We start from the raw sequence: 23,789 nt of genomic DNA on the forward strand, positions 1-23,789 counted from the left end.
TAAAGCGTATAAAGTTTATCAACTGGCTAGAGTAGAGCTCTACTACTATGGTGCTGGGGAAGATTACCACTGGACAGAATTATTCACCCTGTGACAATTAATAGGATCTCATTACCAGCCTGCAAAATAAACATGAAAATAACACTGTCTGTGTAGACCAGCACAGACAAACAGACTGTAAATTGCAGTGTTCCTTGGAGACAGACTGCTGATCTAGTCCTCAGCTACAGCCACGACTGCTCTCAAACGTGTCATTTGAAAATATTCAGGATTTCTATAAGAGCCCTGTTTCCCTTGCACTGTCTCTCTCTCTCTCTCTATCCTTCTTTTTCTCTCCTCTCTCTCCCCTCTCTCTGATCTCTCTCTCCCTCTTTCCAAGCCTCCTGGCCTGGTGTGTTGTGTCTATTCCATCTCTTCTGATAGAAGAAGGAAGTGCAGTCTGCAGTCACTTAAAACACATGGGAGAAAGAATGTGGTCCAGTATGCTTCCCTTTGGCCAGAGGGAAAAAAACAAGGCCCAGATTATAGGACGCCCTCCTTCCTCCCATTGAGCATGGCCACCCATTGAGCATGGTCAAGGTCTAGAACCTGCTTCCCACATCATCACTGACTGACGACCGCACGCTTGGCAAATGGAGAGAAAGAAAGAAAGAAAGAAAGAAAGGAGAGAGAGAGAGAGAGAGAGAGAGAGAGAGAGAGAGAGAGAGAGAGAGAGAGAGAGAGAGAGAGAGAGAAATCAGGATTCCCAATCCATTAAAGTTCATACAACTGAACAATACATATATTGGTTTAAAGTTGTAGATTAAGACTAAATCCACACAGTCACAGTGATCAGATACAAAGGAATCTCTGTGACATCATCCAGTCTCATATAATAAATAACATATCAGACAGCGGCTAGTATTTGGCCTCTGACCGTGGCCTGGCAACCAACGAATCCCTGGCTCCGCAAAACGACACGCGAACGCTACAATGACTCAGTGGGCTACCCCTGTAATCCACCACAACAAGCCCTGGACAGGAAGAGAGCCAAGAATCAGATAACTGCAACGGTCAGTGGTGGGTTCCACAGCATCTCTAATCGTCTTCAATTTGTAGCATCACTTAAAATGCTCAAAGTTGCTTGATAATCTATCTCATAACATAGCCGCTGGGCAGCAGAGAAAGATTGGATTGGCTTCTGGACATCGACATTTGTATTGATCTCTGTTATCCGTTCAGAGGGCTTGGCTTGTTGTGGTAAATGTCAGAGTAATCTGTGGAAGAAGGATGTTGTTAACTGAATACAGTCAAAGCTGCCTCTGATAACAGCACAGTATTATAGGTGATTCCAAAGGAGCCAAATGGAACAGGTTGTTGCTGTGTAGATGACTGGAGATGTTGAGAATGGCAAGCACGCCACACACACACACACACACACACATACATACACACACACACACACACACAGCAGTGTGTGGTCAGCTACAACCCTATCACAGAGTACTGCAAGACCACTCACAGTGTTGTTATTCTACCTTTCAGTAGGCAGCTATGAGACAGCCCTCACAGCAGGAGACAAACATACAGCTACAACAGAGCCTCAGCCCAGTACGAATCCTGCTCACTGCGGACCCCTCAACACAGGCTAGGGACTGAGCTCAGCATCACTGCTCCCTTAGTTTGAACCCAACCTCTTTCATCTCTTTCTTTGCCCCCTTCCCTTCTGTTCAGAAAACACCTGCTAGCCGCAGGCGCTTGTATTGCTGTTTACTCCTTCTCTCCTCCCCTTCCTCTGCTGCAGAATAACAGCCTGAAACCAACTGATAGCCATCAGCACAGTGTTTCATATAGAAACCAACTGATAGCCATCAGCACAGTGTTTCATATAGAAACCAACTGATAGCCATCAGCACAGTGTTGCATATAGAAACCAACTGATAGCCATCAGCACAGTGTTTCATATAGAAACCAACTGATAGCCATCAGCACAGTTTTTCATATAGAAACCAACTGATAGCCATCAGCACAGTGTATCATATAGAAACCAACTGATAGCCATCAGCACAGTGTATCATATAGAAACCAACTGATAGACATCAGCACAGTGTATCATATAGAAACCAACTGATAGCCATCAGCACAGTGTTTCATATAGAAACCAACTGATAGCCATCAGCACAGTTTTTCATATAGAAACCAACTGATAGCCATCAGCACAGTGTATCATATAGAAACCAACTGATAGCCATCAGCACAGTGTTTCATATAGAAACCAACTGATAGCCATCAGCACAGTGTATCATATAGAAACCAACTGATAGCCATCAGCACAGTGTTTCATATAGAAACCAACTGATAGCCATCAGCACAGGGTTGCATATAGAAACCAACTGATAGCCATCAGCACAGGGTTGCATATAGAAACCAACTGATAGCCATCAGCACAGTGTTGCATATAGAAACCAACTGATAGCCATCAGCACAGTGTTTCATATAGAAACCAACTGATAGCCATCAGCACAGTTTTTCATATAGAAACCAACTGATAGCCATCAGCACAGTGTATCATATAGAAACCAACTGATAGCCATCAGCACAGTGTATCATATAGAAACCAACTGATAGACATCAGCACAGTGTATCATATAGAAACCAACTGATAGCCATCAGCACAGTGTTTCATATAGAAACCAACTGATAGCCATCAGCACAGTGTATCATATAGAAACCAACTGATAGCCATCAGCACAGTGTTTCATATAGAAACCAACTGATAGCCATCAGCACAGGGTTGCATATAGAAACCAAATGATTAGAGGTCGACCGATTATGATTTTTCAACGCCGATACCGATACTGATTATTGGAGGACCACAAAAGCTGATACCGATTAATCGGCCGATTTTTTATTTTTATTTGTAATAATGACAATTACAACAATACTGAATGAACACTTATTTTAACTTACTATAATACATCAATAAAATCAATTTAGCCTCAAATAAATAATGAAACATGTTCAATTTGGTTTAAATAATGCAAAAACAAAGTGTTGGAGAAGAAAGTAAAAGTGCAATATGTGCCATGTAAGAAAGCTAACGTTTAAGTTCCTTGCTCAGAACATGAGAACATATGAAAGCTGGTGGTTCCTTTTAACATGAGTCTTCAATATTCCCAGGTAAGAAGTTTTAGGTTGTAGTTATTATAGGAATTATAGGACTATTTCTCTCTATACCATTTGTATTTCATATACATTTGACTACTGGATGTTCTTATAGGCACTTTAGTATTGCCAGTGTAACAGTATAGCTTCCATCCTTCTCCTCGCCGCTACCTGGGCTCGAACCAGGAACACATCGACAACTGCCACCCTCGAAGCAGCGTTACCCATGCAGAGCAAGGGGAACAACTACTCCGAGTCTCAGAGCGAGTGACGTTTGAAACGCTATTAGCGCGCACCCTGCTAACTAGCTAGCCATTTCACATCGGTTACACCAGCCTAATCTCGGGAGTTGATAGGCTTGAATTCATAAACAGCAGAGCTGCTGGCAAAACGCACGAAAGTGCTGTTTGAATGAATGCTTACGAGCGTGCTGGTGCACACCATCACTCAGTCAGACTGCTCTATCAAATCATAGACTTAATTATAACATAATAACACACAGAAATACGAGCCTTAGGTCATTAATATGGTCGAATCCGGATACTATTATCTTGAAAACAAAACATTTATTCTTTCAGTGAAATACGGAACCGTTCTGTATTTTATCTAACGGGTGGCATCCATCAGTCTAAATATTCCTGTTACATTGCACAACCTTCAATGTTATGTCATAATTACGTAAAATTCTGGCAAATTAGTTCGCAATGAGCCAGGCGGCCCAAACTGTTGCATATACCCTAACTCTGCGTGCAATGAACGCAAGAGAAGTGACACAATTTCACCTGGTTAATATTGCCTGCTAACCTGGATTTCTTTTAGCTAAATATGCAGGTTTAAAAATATATACTTCTGTGTATTGATTTTAAGAAAGGCGTTGATGTTTATGGTTAGGTACACGTTGGAGCAACAACAGTCCTTTTTCGCGAATGCGCACTGCATCGATTATATGCAACGCAGGACACGCTAGATAAACTAGTAATATCATCAACCATGTGTAGTTATAACTAGTGATTATGATTGATTGATTGTTTTTTTATAAGATACGTTTAATTCTAGCTAGCAGCTTACCTTGGCTTCTTACTGCATTCGCGTAACAGGCGGGCTCCTCATGAGGCATGTGGTTAAAGCATTGGACTAGTTAACCGTAAGGTTGCAAGATTGAATCCCTGAGCTGACAAGGTAAAAATCTGTCGTTCTGCCCCTGAACAAGGCAGAACCTCTCTAGGGTACGTGAGACGTTAGCGTCCCACCTCTTCAACAGCCAGTGAAACTGCTGGGCACCAAAATCAAATACAGAAATACTCATTATAAAAATTCAGAAAACAAAACATATTTTACATAGGTTTAAAGATGAACTTCTTGTGAATCCAACCACGGTGTCAGATTTTTAAAATGTTTTACGGCGAAAGCATACCGTACGATTATTTGAGAACATAGCCCAGCAGACAAATCATTACAAACAGTAACCAGCCAAGTAGAAGAGTTACACAAGTCAGAAACAGAGATAAAATTAATCCCTTACCTTTGATGATCTTCATATGGTTGCACTCCACAGACATTTATTTACTCAATAAATGTTCCTTTTGTTCGATAAAGTCTCTTTATATCCAAAAACCTCAGTTTTGTTCACACGTTTTCTTCAGTAATCCACAGGCTCAAACGCAGTCAAAACAGGCAGACAAAAAATCTAAATTGTATCCGTAAAGTTCATAAAAACATGTCAAACGATGTTTATATTCAATCCCCAGGTTGTTTTTAGCCTAAATAATCGATAATATTTCAACCGGACAATAACGTCGTCAATATAAAAGGTAAACAAGAAAGGCACTCTCTCGGTCCCGCACATGAAAAAGCTCTGTGACACTTTAGGGTCCACTCATTCAGACTGCTCTTACTTCCTAATTTTTCAGAATACAAGCCTGAAACAATTTCTAAAGACTGTTGACATCTAGTGGAAGGCATAGGAACTGCAATTTGAGTCCTAAGTCAATGGATACTGTAATGGCATTGAATAGAAAACTACAAAACCAAAAAAGAAACTACTTCCCGAATGGATTTCTCTCAGGTTTTCGCCTGCCAAATCAGTTCTGTTATACTCAGACACTATTCTAACAGTTTTGGAAACTTTAGAGTGTTTGCTATCCAAATCTACCAGTCATATGCATATCATATCTTCTGGGCCCGAGAAGCAGGCAGTTTAATTTGAGCATGCTTTTCATCCAAAATTCCGAATGCTGCCCGCTACCCTAGAGAAGTTTTTAACCCACCGTTCCTAGGCCGCCATTGAAAATAAGAATGTGTTCTTAAATGACTTGCCTAGTTAAATAAAGGTGTAAAAGAAAAAAAAAAATTAAATCTGCAAAATCGCCGCCCAAAATGACCGATTTCTGATTGTTATGAAAACTTGAAATTGGCACTAATTAATCGGCCATTCCGATTAATCGGTCGACCTCTACAACTGATAGCCATCAGCACAGTGTTGCATATAGAAACCAACTGATAGCCATCAGCACAGTGTTGCATATAGAAACCAACTGATAGCCATCAGCACAGTGTTGCATATAGAAACCAACTGATAGCCATCAGCACAGTGTTGCATATAGAAACCAACTGATAGCCATCAGCACAGTGTATCATATAGAAACCAACTGATAGCCATCAGCACAGTGTTGCATATAGAAACCAACTGATAGCCATCAGCACAGTGTTGCATATAGAAACCAACTGATAGCCATCAGCACAGTGTTGCATATAGAAACCAACTGATAGCCATCAGCACAGTGTTGGATATAGAAACCAACTGATAGCCATCAGCACAGAGTTTAATATAGAACCCCACATCCTTATCACTCTTCTTCTCATCAGATTGGCTCAACCAATCAGATCAATGGTCCTTCATGGAAAACCAATTATAAAGCAGAACATGACCAGAAGCTAGTTAAAGTAAAGGCCATGCATATAGGATCTATATGGACCAAATTCATTAAGATATTTAATTGAACGGCAAAGATCTAATACTTTGAATATTCTAAGGCTGCTTTAAATTAAAAATAAAGCAGAAGGGATGACAATTGATTAAATCAAGTTAAAAAGGTGTCAACTTCTACCATATGTTCTGCAATCCGTCTCTCAACAAATAGGAGAGGAGATAGGGGATAAAAGCAGATCTATCCACAGATCCATGTCAAATATTAATGGAGCGGTTGTGGAAACTCAAGGTTGGCATGCCTCAGAGTCGGTGTCGGGCTAGCTGCAAGAGAGCTGCAGAGGGACGAAACGCCCTGGATGGAGGCATGTATATTTCATAGGGGGTGATGAGGTGGGGAGGGGTGAATCACTAGTATGGGGGGGGGGGGGGCTACACTGTCACGTTATGCCCTGGGGGGGGGAGAGTCTTTTATCACCACTCTTTACACGGATGATCTGGACAATTTTGGGACACCCTGTCTGGACAGAACACCTCAGGCTTTACAGGAAGCCATCATCTCTGAGCACAGAGTAGGGAGGAGGAGAGGGAAACAAAATGGCTGCTTATACAGGACATACACTGAGTGTACAAAACTAAGAATACCTTCCTAATATTTTGTTGGAGCCCCCTTTCTGCACTCAGAACAGCCTCAATTCGCTGGGGCAAGGACTCTACAAGGTGTCGAAAGCGTTCCACAGGGATGATGGGCTGTGTTGACTCCAATGCTTCCCACAGTTGTGTGAAGTTGGCTGGATGTTCTTTGGGTGGTGGATCATTCTTGATAAACACAGGAAACTGTTGAGCATGAAAAACCCAGCAGAGTTGCAGTACTTCACACAAACCGGTGTGCCTGGCACCTACTATCATACTCTGTTTAAAGGCACTTAAATATTTTGTCTTGACGATTCACCCTCAGAACGGCACACATACACAATCCATATCTTAATTGTCTTAAGGCTTAAAATCCTTCTTTAACTTCTTATGGCTGGGGGCAGTATTGAGTAGCTTGGGATGAATAAGGTGCCCAGGGTAAACTACCTGCTACTCAGGCCCAGTTGCTAATATATGCATATTATTAGTAGATTTGGATAGAAAACGGTTTGAATGATGTCTGTGAGTATAACAGAACTCATATAGCAGGCAAAAACCTGATAAAAAATCCAACCAGGAAGTGGGAAATCTGAGGTTTGTAGGTTTTCAACTCATCGCCTATCGAATATACAGTGGGATATTGGTCATATTGCACTTCGCAAGGCTTCCACTAGATGTCAACAGTCTTTAGAACCTTGTTTGATGCTTCTACTGTGAAGGAGGGGGGAATGAGTGCTCTTTGAGTCATGGGTCTGGCAGAGTGCCATGAGCTGACCAGGCGTGTTTACGTGAGAGAGTTAGCTTGCGTTCCATTGCATTTCTGAAGACAAAGGAATTCTCCGATTGGAACATTATTGAAGATTTATGTTAAAAACATCCTAAAGATTGATTCTATACTTCGTTTGACATGTTTCTATGAACTGTAATATGACTTTTCGTCTGAAATTTTGCATGGACTTGCCCGCGCGTCGTGAGTTTGGATTGTGTACTGAACGCGCAAACAAAAATGAGGTATTTGGACATAAATGTTTGACTTTATGGAACAAATCAAACATTTATTGTGGAACTGGGATTCATGGGAGTGCATTCTGATGAAGATCATCAAAGGTAAGTGAATATTTATAATGCTATTCTGACATCTTTTGACTCCACAACATGGCGGATATCTTCATGGCTTGTCTGGGCTCTGAGCGCTGTACTCAGATTATAGCATGGTGTGCTTTTTCCGTAAAGTTTTTTGGAAATCTGACACAGCGGTTGCAGTATGGAGAGGTTTATCTAAAGTTCCATGTACAATACTTGTATCTTTTATCAATGTTTATTATGAGTATTTCTGTAAATTGATGTGGCTATCTGCAAAATCACCAGATGTTTTGGAGGCAAAACATTACTGAAGATAACGCGCCAATGTAAACTGAGATTTTTGGATATAAATGTGAACTTTATCGAACAAAACATACATGTATTGTGTAACATGAAGTCCTATGAGTGTCATCTGATGAAGATCATCAAAGGTTAGTGATTAATTGTATCTCTATTTCTGCTTTTTGTGACTCCTCTCTTTGTCTGGAAAAATGGCTGTGTTTTTCTGTGAATAGGTAATGATATGTTGTGCTTTCGTCGTAAAGCCTTTTTGAAATCGGACATTGTGGTGGGATTAACAACAAGTTTATCTTTAAAATGGTGTAAAATACTTGTATGTCTGAGGAATTTTAATTATGAGATTTCTGTTGTTTGAATTTGGCGCCCTGCACTTTCACTGGCTGTTGTCATATCGATCCCGTTAACGGGATCCCAGCCATAAGAATTAACCTGTCCCACCCCCTTCATCTACACTGATTCAGGTGACGTCAATAAGGGATCATAGCTTTCACCTGGATTCACCTGGTCAGTCTATGTCATGGAAAGAGCAGTGTTCTTAATGTTTTGTACACTCCTATGTATATTTGTGGGTCTGTAGATATTTGGGTGAGCTCATCTCAATGACCTGGTCATTAATGTGTGTCGCAAAGTCAAGCCAGGTCAATGACGTGGCCCATGCAGCCAGTCATGTCTCTCTCTCGCCACTGCAGAGCCAGACAAAGGATCAAGACGTTTGGTTTTGTTCTCTCACTTCAGCTCTGTGCGTGTAAAATATTACTCTGCCTCTGTGTCATGCCCTTCATCAGAGTGAATGTTAAAATAAACTTCCAGACAGAGAGAGAGAGCATCAGGTCTACAGAGATAATGAGATAGAAGATGATTAAGTGGGGCAAGAGGAGACGGAGGGGAGGAGGACAATGCCTGTCTGAAAGAAAGACAGATGAATAGAGAAGCCCACTAATACACCTACCCAAGCCCCATCCTGTGACCTAAGAAGCATGCACCAGATGCACAGCATGCTCTGCTCACACCCAATGGTCCAAGCCTAAATAAGGAAATGCTCTCAACAGAGAAAAATGTCCTCCTATGTGCTACCTATATCCTCCCCACTAGAATCCCCATACTTTAATGAAGACAGCTTCTCCATCTTAGAGGGGGAGAACAATAATTTCCAGACCCAGGAACATGTACTAGTCTGTGGCAAAATACACCGATTTCTTCCTCAGGGCCGGGGGGGTGAGACAGGGATGCAGCTTGAGCCCCACCCTCTTCAATATATATACAGTATTTGACATTCCAATTAGGATCTGGCTTAAAATACTTGAATCAGTTATAGAACCCACTGCCCTTTATGGTTGTGAGGTCTGGGGTCCGCTCACCAACCAAGAATGCACAAAATGGGGAAAACCCCAAATTGAGACTCTGCATGAAGAATTCTGCAAAAACATCCTCTGTGTACAACGTAAAAACCCGAATAATGCATGCAGAGCAGAATTAGGAAAATTCCCACTAATGATCAAAATCCAGAAAAGAGCAATTCAATTCTACAACCACCTAAAAATAAGAGATTCTCAAACCTTCCATAGCAAAGCCCTCACATACAGAGAGATGAAACTGGAGAGGAGTCCCGAGATGAAACTGGAGAGGAGTCCCTTGGCCAGCTGGTACGGGGACTCTGCTCACAAATACAGACCCCAAATAGCCCCAGGACAGCAACACAATTAGATTCAACCAAATCATGACAAAACAAAAAAGGTAATTACAGTACTTGACACATTGGAAAGAATCAACAAAAAAACGGCGCAAACTGGAATATAATTTGGCCCTATACACAGAGTACACAGTAGCAGAACAAAATGAAGAAAATCCATGACTATGTACAGACTCGGTGAGCATAGCCTAGCTATTGAGAGAGGCCGCTATGTGCTCATGGCCCACAAAATGAGGTGGAAACTGATCTGCACTTCCTAACCTCCTGCCAACTGTCTGATCATATCAAAGACACATATTTCCCTCAGATTACACAGACCCACAAAGAATTTGAAAACAAATCAAATATTGATAAACTCCCACATCTATTAGGTGAAATACCACCGTGTGCCCCCACAGCAGCAAGATGTGTGACCTGTTTCCACAAGAAAAGGACAAACAGTGGAGCACAAACACCATTGTAAATACAACCTATATTTATCTGTTTATTTATTATCCCTTTCATACAATTATTTGCACATTGTTACAACACTGAAATAATATAACATTTGAAATGTCTATATTCTTTCAACACTTTTGTGAGTGTAAAGTTTACTGTTAATTTGTTATTGTTTATTTCCTTTGTTAATTTCCTGTCTATTTCACTTGCTTTGGCAATGTAAACATATGTTTCTCATGCCAATAAAGCCCTTTGAATTTAATTGAATTGAGAGAGAGAAGGGGAGAGAGAAAGAGAGAGGGAGGTTAACAAAGTGTGAGAGAGGGAGGAGAAGGGGAGAGAGAAAGACAGAGGGAGGTTAACAAAGTGTGAGAGAGGGAGGAGAAGGGGAGAGAGAAAGAGAGAGGGAGGTTAACAAAGTGTGAGAGAGGGAGGAGAAGGGGAGAGAGAAAGAGAGAGGGAGGTTAACAAAGTGTGAGAGAGGGAGGAGAAGGGGAGAGAGAAAGAGAGAGGGAGGTTAACAAAGTGTGAGAGAGGGAGGAGAAGGGGAGAGAGAAAGAGAGAGGGAGGTTAACAAAGTGTGAGAGAGGGAGGAGAAGGGGAGAGAGAAAGAGAGAGGGAGGTTAACAAAGTGTGAGAGAGGGAGGAGAAGGGGAGAGAGAAAGAGAGAGGGAGGTTAACAAAGTGTGAGAGAGGGAGGAGAAGGAGGAGGAGGAGCACAGCTCTTGACAAACACTTGACAAAAGGAGCCGGATAATGATCAGTGCTGGGCGTCACATGCAGAGACTCAGTCCGCCGGGGAACGGCCTTGCCTCTGTGCTCTCAGTGTGCTTACAGCCAGCCGTATCACGAGCAGGCCTGCCTGCGCCATTCAAGGTTAACGCTCAGAGGCTTATGGCTCTTTCATTCCACACACAATCACCAACCTACACTTAACATGAACAGGAAGACAAACACAGCACCCAACACACGCAATCTAAAACCACCCTTCTTAGTATGAACACATGCGAGATCTCAAGAAAAAATGTGATGGGAGAAAGGTCAGTGGGCCGCTCATTTCCCTCAAAGCAGTGTGTTTGTGTGTGTGTGTGTGTGCATGTATGTGTGACAGAGAGAAAAATGGGAAGCAAAAGAGTTGTGTGTGGGTGAGCAGTGTGTTTGAGTAAAGGGAAGCAGAGGAGGGGTCTTTTCTCCTGAGTGTGTGTGTGTTTGTGTGAGCAGTGTGTGTGTATGTGTAAGTGCTAGCAGCACAATTATCACAACAGCTACAACGCGAGCCATGGAATGAATCCAAATCACTGCACTAACAGTCTGACAGAGATTCTCGTAATTATTTAGGATTCTAATCGGACTGTGTGGCGCATCAGATTCCTCCTCCTTTTCCTTCTCCCTCCATCACATGCGATGGTCTGGTGTGATGTTATTCATCATCAGCTGGCAGAGAGAGAGAGTGCGGTGGTGTGCTGCTTCCGGGTCTGACTGATCTGGCTGTGTCTCTGTGAGGAGAGAGAGCTCTTGTTCAGGACGGACTGGCCCACTGCCGCCGGGTTACAGGGGTCACCTGGCATGGCCCCGAGGAAACAATCAGGCACAATACCACTGCTGGAGGAGCAGGCGGGATCCAAACCAAACCAAACCGAACCGAAACCTCCCAGGAGTCGCAGAGCGCAAAGAGAGGGTTGGCTGGCCGGACTAGCCCCCTTTCCTCTCCTGCAGCCCACAAAAGAAGAAATCTGCCTCCCATTTTCTAAGGAGCAGCCTTCAGAAAAAGTGAGGGAAATACCATTTTAAGTTCTCCCTCTCCATGGCTTACTATTTATTTTGTGATCAAATGTTTTCTTATTTTGTAATTGTTTAGTTGGGGATGTTACAGGTAAAATCTTCAAATGAATATATTTTCATATATTCAGTTCAAGAGGCGATCGTGAGGGGATATAAGCAAACAGCTAAGCAAACAGCTGGAGGCAGGGCTTTCTCCTATAGAGCTCCATTTTTATGGAATGGTCTGCCTACCCATGTGAGAGACGCAGACTCGGTCTCAACCTTTAAGTCTTTACTGAAGACGCATCTCTTCAGTAGGTCCTATGATTCCTATGATTGAGTATATTCCGGCCCAGGAGTGTGAAGGTGAACGGAAAGGCACTGGAGCAACGAACCGCCCTTGCTGTCTCTGCCTGGCCGGTTCCCCGCTCCCCACTGGGATTCTCTGCCTCTAACCCTATTACAGGGGCTGAGTCACTGGCTTACTGGTGCTCTTCCATGCCGTCCCTAGGAGGGGTGCGTCACTTAAGTGGGTTGAGTCACTGACGTGATCTTCCTGTCTGGGTTGGCGCCCCCCCTTGGCTTGTGCCGTGGCGGAGATCTTTGTGGGCTATACTCAGCCTTGTCTCAGGATGGTAAGTTGGTGGTTGAAGATATCCCTCTAGTGGAGTGGGGGCTGTGCTTTGGCAAAGTGGGTGGGGTTATATCCTGCCTGTTTGGCAGTGTCCGGGGGTATCGTCGAATGGGGCCACAGTGTCTCCCGACCCCTCCTGTCTCAGCCTCCAATATTTATGCTGCAGTAGTTAATGTGTCGGGGGGCTAGGGTCAGTCTGTTATATCTGGAGTATTTCTCCTGTCTTATCCAGTGTCCTGTGTGAATTTAAGTATGCTCTCTCTAATTCTCTCTCTCTTTCTTTCTTTCTCTCTTTCTTTCTCTCTCACGGAGGACCTGAGCCCTAGGACCATGCCTCAGGACTACCTGGCCGTGCTGCTGCTCCAGTTTCAACTGTTCTGCCTGCGGTTATGGAACCCTGACCTGTTCACCAGACGTGCTACCTGTCCCAGACCTGCTGTTTTCAACTCTCTAGAGACAGCAGGAGCGGTAGAGATACTTTGAATGATCGGCTATGAAAAGCCAACTGACATTTACTCCTGAGGTGCTGACCTGTTGCACCCTCTACAACTACTGTGATTATTATTATTTGACACTGCTGGTCATCTATGAACATTTGAACATCTTGGTCATCTTGATTCTGTTATAATCTCCACCCGGCACAGCCAGAAGAGGACTGGCCACCCTTCAGAGCCTGGTTCCTCTCTAGGTATCTTCCTAGGTTCTAGCTTTTCTAGGGAGTTTTTCCTAGCCACCGTGCTTCTACACCTGCATTGCTTGCTGTTTGGGGTTTTAGGCTGGGTTTCTGTACAGCACTTTTAGATATCAGCTGATGTAAGAAGGGCTTTATAAATACATTTGATTTGGTATAGAGAGCAGCTGTCACTTCATGAGGTATCTCTACCTGAAAATACATGATCTAAGTGATTGATAGTTGGTATTCAGGAATCATAAAAGTATGCCTTATTTACTTTGAAGAACTACTAAAATAGTGATTTTGTCAGACAGCATAGGCAGCAGCTCTATAGAGATGGTGACTTGGAATGAAATAATAAAGTCATCAACTAAAACAAATGCAATATACACAACAGTAAAGTCATGTGAATAAATGATGGTTAATACTGTAAGTGATGTAATGGGTACTCACTATCATCATTGCCCCGTGTGGCTCAGTTGGTAGATCATGGCGCTTGCAACGCCAGGGTTGTGGGTTCGAATCCCACGGGGGGCCAGTACAAAAAAAAAGTATGGATGTATGTACTTGTAAGTCGCTCTGGATAAAAGCGTCTGCTAAATGACTTAAATGTAAATCATTTGATTTTTATCAATTGTTTTATTCTGTGTTCTTACAGCATTCAACCCAAATCATCTAAACTGAAATCAAAAACTGTGATCCTTTTTTAATAATCGAACCAAAACCGAACTAACTTCAAAAACCACTAATCACTCCGCACTACAGTCCCCTCAACCCACCTCGCACCATCTTGCCCCCTACATCCCTATCTGACCCCTCATCTCCCCTCCCGCCCACTCCATGGCTTACTCAGAATGAAAGGAAAACAGCATGGAAGCTCCCATTTCCATCAGGAATCTTGTGAGATATGAAACTGATTAGGTCTAATAAGAAGGCTTATCCTGCTGTTACCTTGATCAGCAACACACAGACTAACCAATCCACTGTTCAGAGTCTCTTTAAGGCCAATACTCAATACAAAACATATTTCTCCTTTAAATCCAAACAAACATTTAGCAGCCTTGAGCACACATATCAGGTCTTTCAAAGGGAATGGGAGTCGGTGTGTGTATCTGGGCTGGATTATCTTGTTCCATGACTCTTTTTCCCAACTCGTGCCCACCAGGTCTGCTGGAGGATGCGCCAAGCTCCGTAATGAAAAAACAAGCAGGGGCCATTCTATCCCCCCCACAATAAGCTCCTCAGTGTCTAACTCTGCTTCCTGGGGTGAAGATAAGAAGAGCAGATAAGCCTATGTAGCCTTGCCTCTCTCTGCCACAGCCATAAATTACAGAGGATAAGTGAGACAGTCAAGTTGTGTGACGTTAATGTGTTCCCTCCCGGAATAGAGCGTGTTTTTCCCCCACCGTTTATAGTTCATTTCAACAAGCTGCTTTAGGGCATTGGAGGCTGCCTCTCTGGGTGGTATTATAAAACTGTGAGCTGTCAAAACTGGGGATAACCCTTCTCACCTCTCGCCCGTTCCTTCCTTAGTCTCTTTCCACTGGTTGAGCCAGGATCAAAACACTGAGCCAGCCCCCCCCCTCCCTTCTCCAACTCCCAAGGAAGGCCACTGTCCTCTGCCCTGCCTGCTCCTGTCAGTCAAAGGCCAGGGCAGCCCGGGTAAGGCTGCGCTGTGCTCGGTGAATGGGAGGGGCCTGGGCTGGCACCATTGTGTCAGGGATATTCAGTGTCAGTTGTGACATTCAGAGTGCTGCTGGAGGAGGGACTGAGGGGACCTGACTAGCACTATCCCAACGAGCAGGGAGGGAAAAGAGAGGAGCTGCCTGCCAGGCTGGGAGAGCTGCTGCTCTAACCACTGAGCCTCAGGCTTCAGCCATCCTGAGCCCTTAGCTGTTAGTCTGCATGAGCTCAGCCAAATACGCTCTGGTTAGGGATTAGCAATGTGGTTTCCCTGCTTTCTCTCCCTGGGACTGCAGTCAGTGGAAACCGTTACTTGGTGTTTAATCAGGCTAAGAATCAAGTACCAGCATTGTGTTATTATGAATTTACAACACAATCCACTATTACTGTAGTTATTCCACTGCTATTTTCTCATTGCATGATAATTATCATGTGTTACATTTCAAAGAGATGTTTCAAAACATAGGGCTGAGTAAATGATTGGCCGAGTGACAAGCATAAAAGCAGAGGATGAATTTAAAAAAATAAACAGTGACATAAATACAATCTTCCCCTAAATGGAACATGTAATTTTGAAACCATGTCATGGAGCCCTCCAGAAGTATGCTGCCAGCTGAACTTGTGTTAACAATGCAGCTGTGTCCGTGACATGACCCCTGACCTCTGACCTCCACCCTCTAGCTCCCCCGGGGAGGGCCCGTTATAAATCAACAGCATTATACCACCTATCCAAGCTGTTGCCAAGGCCCTGGTAATATAAATATAAAAAATGATGATGACACTAGCATATGTGCAAGTGAAATGTGCGTGCAGGCACGTGTCATGACACTATGGGGCTTCCAAGCATCTCCTGCAAGGGTTGAAAGACTAATTGTGTGCAGCACAGTTAGTACCAGAGGTGTGGACTCGAGTCACATAACTTGGACTCGAGTCAGGCTCGAGTCACAAATATGATGACTTGCAACTCGACTTTGACTTTAACACCAATGACTCGTGACTTGACTTGGACTTGAGCCTTATGACTCGACCTGACTTGATGCCCTCCCCAAGCCCAAATATTAAAAATGATGCTATTAAAAAAAGTGTGCAGCGCATCAACTCTTCATTTACATTTACATTTACATTATCCAGAGTGACTTACAAATTGGTGCATTCACCTTATGACATCCAGTGGAACAGCCACTTTACAATAGTAACGGATTGAATCAGACAGCAGCCAATCAAATTGTGCCAGCTGAGAAAAAGTTGTGCGTGGCAGTGCAGAGGAACGTTGGTGGGTGAATTCAGATGGAGCCCTTGAAAAGATGATAGCCAAAATTATTATTTTCGGATATAAAGACGACGCTGTATCAACAAAAACGGATTGCAACTTGCAAAACATGCAGGAAGGAAATTACAGACGGTGGCGCAACAATTTCCAACTTTGTTTGACATTTGAAGCTGCACAAAGAACGGTAAGTTGTGGCTAATATAGCCGACAGCTATATATTTTATTACTTTACTAGTGTATCATGTAGGCTAGCCTAACATTAAATCAATGAGCCTCCACACAGTCAGTCAGTGCGGGAACGTGGTCATTGCACCCAAGATTGAGCTACAACTGGCTAGGCAGTTGGTAGCCTAAATCCTGCCTGATGTTCCTAAAACAAGGTTGGGCGATTGTGGTTGAGCGATTGTGTACAAGCTAACATTGCCCGATCCTCGATAGTCGATCACTATTGGGTGGGGGGTGGGTCTTTCTCATGGCTACCCATGTATTTCCATGGAAATATAACGTTTATTTGGAAAGTAATAAATATATAGATATTTTTAAAAGCATTCATGATTTGCGTAAATGTAATTTACTAACTATTACTCTTGTTAAAAATATGAAATGGTATTACATTTGGTGATGAGCACATTATGACTTGTTTAGGACTCGAAACTCAAAGTTAAAGACTTGAGACTTGACTTGATACTTGACGGTCTTGACTTGAGACTTGAGTGCTAAGACTTGAGACTTGTGACTTGTAAAACAATGACTTGGTCCCACCTCTGGTTAGTAAACTCAAGGAAGTAAAGCATCGTTAAGAAACATTGTTGCAATTTGCCCAGTTCCTCTGTTTTCAGCACAATCAGACAAAAGGCTGGGGACTCAAGGTCAAGCAGGCACATTGTTGATACATCTTATTTGACTGCATGGTGGGCTGAACAACACACAAAGACAGTGAGGTTACTGGACGGAGACAGCTTATGCATATCTACTGCTCCTGTTATTTTAGTATACTGCACAGTGATGTGATTGTGATTTCCTTTCTTTTCTCACAGTAGCAGAAACCTAAACTATGTCTAAACTTAAGTCTGAACTAAAATAATATAATATATAATAATAAATGCCATTTAGCAGATGCTTTTATCCAAAGCAACTTACAGTCATGTGTGCATACATTTAATGCATGGGTGGTCCTGGGAAACGAACCCACAATCCTGGCAAGCGCCATGCTTTACCAAATGAGCTACAGAGGACCACAAAATGGAGGCCTAATATTAGAGGTCTGAAATGAAAAGGAATTTAGCATTGGGCATGGCATTAAGAAAGGGAAAGTCCTCCAGCCTCAACTGATTTTTTAGGAATAAGGAAGTAAAGATCTTGTGCTTTTGTGCGTCAGGCAGAAGGAAGCGACTCGTTCTTTTTGAATGACTCTTTTTACTGACTCGTGAGTCATGATTCATTTTTCTGAGTGAATCATTCATTTTAGTTGTTTGTTTTACCAGCTGTCCGCAATGAATTCTTCAGCAGGATTAATACGCGCTCCACCGGTGACTCCGGAAACGTGCTCCAACCAAAAACTGTCTGTCATATTTTCAGGCAAAATAGATCATGCTGCAAGAAGCATAAAGAATAAAAAATACATGTTCAGAACTGATAATTGATCGCATGGTGCAAGAATGAATGCAATGAATTAATTATTGAACGTTATGATGGACACAGCTTTGTAGAACCAAAACATACACAGCCTCTGCTCAACAAACTCGAACTTGAAAACGAATCGTTTCTGCAGTACGGGAACGATATTGTACTTATCACCCTGACGGCAGTCAAGAAAGGCATCCCATCAAGAGTCGTTCACAATCTAGTCCGGTTGCAGCCACAACTAGACCTAGTTTCAAATGTACCAAGAAATAATCGTATTTGTATGCCAAGCAAACAACAAATGTACATTGTTTGGAGCACGCTTTTACAAGTCTCAGTCACAAATGACAGCTCCAATAAGCAGGGTCGGACTTATTGATTCGGAGGCCCCAGGCAGGAGCCAGTCTGATGTCATGATGTTTTCATCAGATTGTCAAACAAATCAACAAAAAAACTAGGTTACCTTTGCACGCTCATCCCAAATAATTCCAGCATCCAAACAGTGCACTATGCACCCGTCAACTTTCCTTCAATTTGCAAGTGGCTGAAACTATCTCACTGGAGTGAGTGAAACAGCGCCCCCTCTGTCTTACTATATGTAGCCCATGGGCTACACATACATGTTCTCTGCCTCAACAACGATGGTACTATTATCAGCAGTATCTGTGTCATTTTAGCAAAGAAATGCGTTAACTTAGGTAAAAAAATGTTTGTTTCATTCTTTCTTTTTCTTTTCTCTGCCCCGCTCTGAAAGCATCGCATTGCTGCAGCTTAATTAAAATCAAATCACAATTTATTTGTGACATGCTTCGTAAACAACAGATGTAGACTAACAGTGAAATGCCCTACAGGCCCTTCCCACCAATGCAGAAAAATAATAATAATAATAATAATAGAAGGAATAAATACACAATGAGTATAAATACAGTTGAAGTCAGAAGTTTACATTTACTTAGGTTGGAGTCATTAAAACTTGTTTTTCAACCACTCCACACATTTCTTGTTAACAAACTATAGTTTTGGCAAGTTGGTTAGGACAAGTTGGTTACTTTGTGCATGACACAAGTCATTTTTCCAAAAAATTGTTTACAGGCAGATTACTTCACTTATACTTCACTGCATCACAATTCCAGTGGGTCAGAAGTTTATATACACTAAGTTGACTGTGCCTTGAAACAGCTTAGAAAATTCGAGAAAATGACATCATGGCTTTAGAAGCTTCTAATAATTTAAATAATTTCAGTCTTTTGGAGGTGTACCTCCAATGTGGATGTATTTCAAGGCCTACCTTCAAACTCAGTGCCTCTTTGCTTGACATCATGGGAAAATCAAAATAAATCAGCCAAATTGTAGACCTCCACAAGTCTGGTTAATCCTTGGGAGCAATTTCCAAACGCCTGAAGGTACCATGTTCATCTATACAAACAATAGTATGCAAGTATAAACACCATGGGACCACGCAGGCGTCATACCGCTCAGGAAGGAGACGCGTTCTGTCTCCTAGAGATAAACGTACTTTGGTGCAAAAAGTGCAAATCAATCCCAGAACAACAGCAAAGGACCTTGTGAAGATGCTGGAGGAAACAGGTACAAAAGTATCTATATCCACAGTAAAACGAGTACTATATCGACATAACCTGAAAGGCCGCTCAGCAAGGAAGAAGCCACTGCTCCAAAACCGCCATAAAAAGGCCAGACTATGGTTTGCAACAGCACATGGGGACAAAGATTGTACTTTTTGGAGAAATGTCCTCTGGTCTGATGGAACAAAAATAGAACTGTTTGGCCATAACGACCATCGTTATGTTCGGAGGAAAAAGGGGGGCGCTTGCAAGCCGAAGAACACCATCCCAACCATGAAGCACGGGGGTGGAAGCATCATGTTGCGGGAGTGCTTTGCTGCTGGACGGACTGGTGTACTTCTCAAAATAGATGGCATCATGAGGTAGGAAAATTATGTGGATATATTGAAGCTGCATCTCAAGACATCAGTCAGGAAGTTAAAGGTTGGTCGCAAATGGGTCTTCCAAATGGACACTGACCCCAAGCATACTTCAAAAGTTGTGACAAAATGGCTTAAGGACAACAAAGTCAAGATATTGGAGTGGCCATCACAAAGCCCTGACCTCAATCCTATAGAAAATTTGTGGTCAGAAGTGAAAAAGCGTGTGCGAGCAAGGAGGCCTACAAACCTGACTCAGTTACACCAGCTCTGTCAGGACGAATGGGCCAAAATTCACCCAACTTATTGTGGGAAGCTTGTGGAAGGCTACCTGAAACGTTTGACTCAAGTTAAACAATTTAAAGGCAATGCTACCAAATACAAATTGAGTGTATGTAAACTTCTGACCTAGTGAGAATGTGATGAAAGAAATCAAATCTGAAATAAATAATTCTCTACTATTATTCTGACATTTCACATTCTTAAAATAAAGTGATGATCCTAACTGACCTAAGACAGGGATTTTTTCCTAGGATTAAATGTCAGGAATTGTGAAAACTGAGTTTAAATGTATTTGGCTAAGGTGCATGTAAACTTCCGACTTCAACTGTATATACGGGGTACCAGTACCGAGTCGATGTGCAGGGTTACGAGGTAATGGAGGTAGATATGTACACACTGTATATGTTGGTGTAAAGTGAGTAGGCAACAGCATAGATAATAATAATAATAAGTAGCAGCAGCATATGTGCAGCATATGTGATGAGTCATAAGAGTTAGAGCAAAAATGGTCAATGCAGATAGTCCGGGTAGCTATTTGGTTATTTGGTCTTATGGCTTGGGGGTTCAGGGTCCTGTTGGTTCCAAACTTGGTGCATTGGTACCATTTGCCATGCGGTGGCAGAGAGAACAGTCTATGACTTGGGTGGCTGGAGTCATTTTTGGGGCCTTCCTCTGACACCGCCTGGTATAGAAGTCCTGGATGGCAGGGAGCTCAGCCCCATGTACTGGGCCGTACGAATTACGCTCTGTAGTGTCTTGCAGTCAGATGCCAGGCAGTTGCCATACCAAGAGGTGATGTAGTCAGTCAAGAGACTCTCAATGGTGCAGCTTTAGACATTTTTGAGGATCAGAGGGCCCATACCAAATCTTTTCAGCCTCCTGAGAGGGAAGAGGTGTTGTCGTGTCTTCTTCACGACAAAGTTGGTGTGTGTGGACCATGTTAATTCCTTAGTGATGTGGACACCAAGGAATTTGAAGCTCTCGACCCACTCCATTACAGCCCCGTCGATGTGGATCGGGGCATGCTTGGCCCTCTGTTTCCTGTGATCCATGATCAGATCCTTCATCTTGCTGATGTTGAGAGAGAGTTGTTGGCCATGAAGTCGTGGGTGAATAGGGAGTACAGGACGGGACTAAGCACACACCGCTGAGGGGCCCCCGTGTTGAGGGTCAGCATGGCGGATGTGTTGTTGCCTACCCTCACCACCCGGGGACGGCCCGTCAGGGAGTCCAGGATCCAGTTGTCAAGGGAGTTGTTCAGTCCAAGGGTCCTGAGCTTAGTGATGAGCTTGGAGGGCACTATGGTGTTGAATGTTGAGCTGTTGTCAATGAACAGCATTCTCATGAAGGTGGTCTTCTTGTTCAGGTGGGAGAGGGCAGTGTGTAGTGCAATAGAGATTGAGTCCTCTGTGGATCTGTTGGGGCGGTATGCGAATTGTAGGGGTTCACTGTGTCTCGGATGATGGTGTTGATGTGAGCACTGACCAGCCTTTCATAGCATTTCATGGCTATGCTATGGGGCGATAGTCATTTAGACAGGTTATCTTGGCTATATTGTGCACAGGGATTATGGTGGTCTGCTTGAGAAATGTAGGTATTACAGACTCAGTCAGGGAGAGGTTGAAAATGTCAGTGAAGACACTTGCCAGCTGGTCATCGAATGCTCTGAGTACATGTCCTGGTAATCCATCTGGTCCTGTGTCCTTGTGAATGTTAACCTGTTTAATGGTCGTACTCACATTGGCTACGGAGAGCGAAATTACACAGTCTCTGGAACAGCTGGTGCTCTCATGTATGGTTCAGTGTTGCTTGCCTCGAAGCGGGCATAGAGGGCATTTAGCTCATTTGGTAGGCTTGCGTCACCGGGCAGCTCGTGGCTGTCTTTCCCTTTGTAATCTATGATAGTTTGCAAGCCCTGCCACAACCGACGAGCGCCAGAGCCGGCGCCAGAGCCGGATGTTGCCTGTAATCCATGGCTTTTGGTTGGGATATGTACGTACAGTGTGGGGATGACGTCGTCAATGCACTTATTAAGCCGGTGACTGATGTGGTAAACTCCTAAATGTTAATTAACCAGAAACATATTCCAGTCTGTGCTAGTGAAACAGTCCTGTATCTTAGAATCCGCTTCATTGGACCACTTGAGCGCATCACTGGTACTTCTAGTTTGAGTTTTTGCTTGTAAGCAGGAATCAAGGAAGATAGTGTTATGGTCAGATTTGCCAAAGGGAGGGTGAGGGAGAGCGTTGTATGCGTTTCTGTGTGCGGAGTATAGAGCATTGATTTGTGGTGATAAATAGACAGCTACGAAAAACATTGTTGAAAACTTGGTAAATAGTATGGTCTGCAGCTCATCATGAGGTATTCAAAAACTAAAGACTACCTTTACAGTAGAGATCGCGCACCAGCTTTTGTTCATAAACAGACACACTCCTACCCCCTTCGATGCATGGAAAACCCAGCAAGATGTATATTATCCATGTCCTTGTACAGCCACAACTATGAGAAACATAGAATATTGCAGTTTTTCAGGTCCCGTTGATAAGATAGTCTCGAACGGAGCTCGTGCTGTTTGTTTTCTAGTGACTGTATGTTCGCCAATAGAACAGAGGGTAGAGGCGGTTTATTTGCTTGCCAACGTAGTCTCGTCAGGATGCCGGCTTGTCTGCCTCTCTTGTGCCGTCGCTTCCTCGAATCGAGTCCCGGAGAATTAGGGCCTGGTCCGGACTAAGCAGAACATCCAGAGCTGCCGATTCATTGAAGTAGAAACTGTCATCCAAATTAGGTTAGTGATCACTGTTCTGATGTCCAGAAGCTGTTTTCAGTCATAGGAAATTTTAGCGGAGACATTATGTACAAAAAAGTTAAGATCAGTGTAAAAAACACAAAATTGGTCAGGAGCCTGTAAAACGGCTGTTATCCACTGCCGTCCCATCTAAGATCCCTCCCAGTCAGTGGCCTCTAGCAGAGCATGGGGTTGCCTCAAGCAGAGAAATTATGTATACGGAACAAAAATATAAACGCAACACGCAACAATTTCAAAGATTTTATTTAGGTACAGTTCATATGAGGAAATCAGTCAATTGAAATAAATTCAATAGGCCCTAATCTATGGAGTTCACATGACTGAAAATACAGATATACATCTGTTGGTCACAGATACCTTAAAAAAACATAGGGGTGTGGATCAGAAAACCAGTCCGTACCTGGTATTGACCACCATTTGCCTCATGCAGTGCGACACATCTCCTTTGCATAGAGTTGATCAGGCTGTTGATTGTGGCCTGTAGAGTGTTGTCCCACTCCTCTTCAATGGCTGTGTGAAGTTGCTGGACATTGGCAGGAACTGGAACACACTGTCGTACACGTCAATCCAGAGCATCCCAAACATGCTCAATGGGTGACATTTCTGGTGTGTACAGTATGCAGGCCATGGAAGAACTGGGACATTTTCAGCTTCCAGGAAGCTGAAACATGAGGTGATGGAGGCGTATGAATGGCACAACAATGGGCCTCAGGATCTCGTCACGGTATCTCTGTGCATTCAAATTGCCATCGATAAAATGCAATTGTGTTTGTTGTCCGTAGATTATTTCTGCCCTAACCATAACCCCTCCGCCACCATGGGCCACTCTGTTCACAACGTTGACATCAGCAAACCGCGCACCCACACGACGCCATACATGCTGACTGGGACAGATGAAACT

At 43.2% G+C, this 23,789-nt stretch overlaps 1 protein-coding gene across 3 annotated transcripts in view; it reads right to left on the bottom strand.

The window, feature by feature from the left end:
- Positions 1-23,789, bottom strand: part of LOC129817552 (tyrosine-protein kinase Fyn-like) — an 80,852-nt gene that overhangs the window by 24,366 nt on the left and 32,697 nt on the right. The window lies entirely within an intron of this gene.

This window comes from Salvelinus fontinalis, chromosome 20 (assembly GCF_029448725.1).
Source record: "Salvelinus fontinalis isolate EN_2023a chromosome 20, ASM2944872v1, whole genome shotgun sequence".
Classification (NCBI taxonomy): Eukaryota; Metazoa; Chordata; class Actinopteri; order Salmoniformes; family Salmonidae; genus Salvelinus; species Salvelinus fontinalis.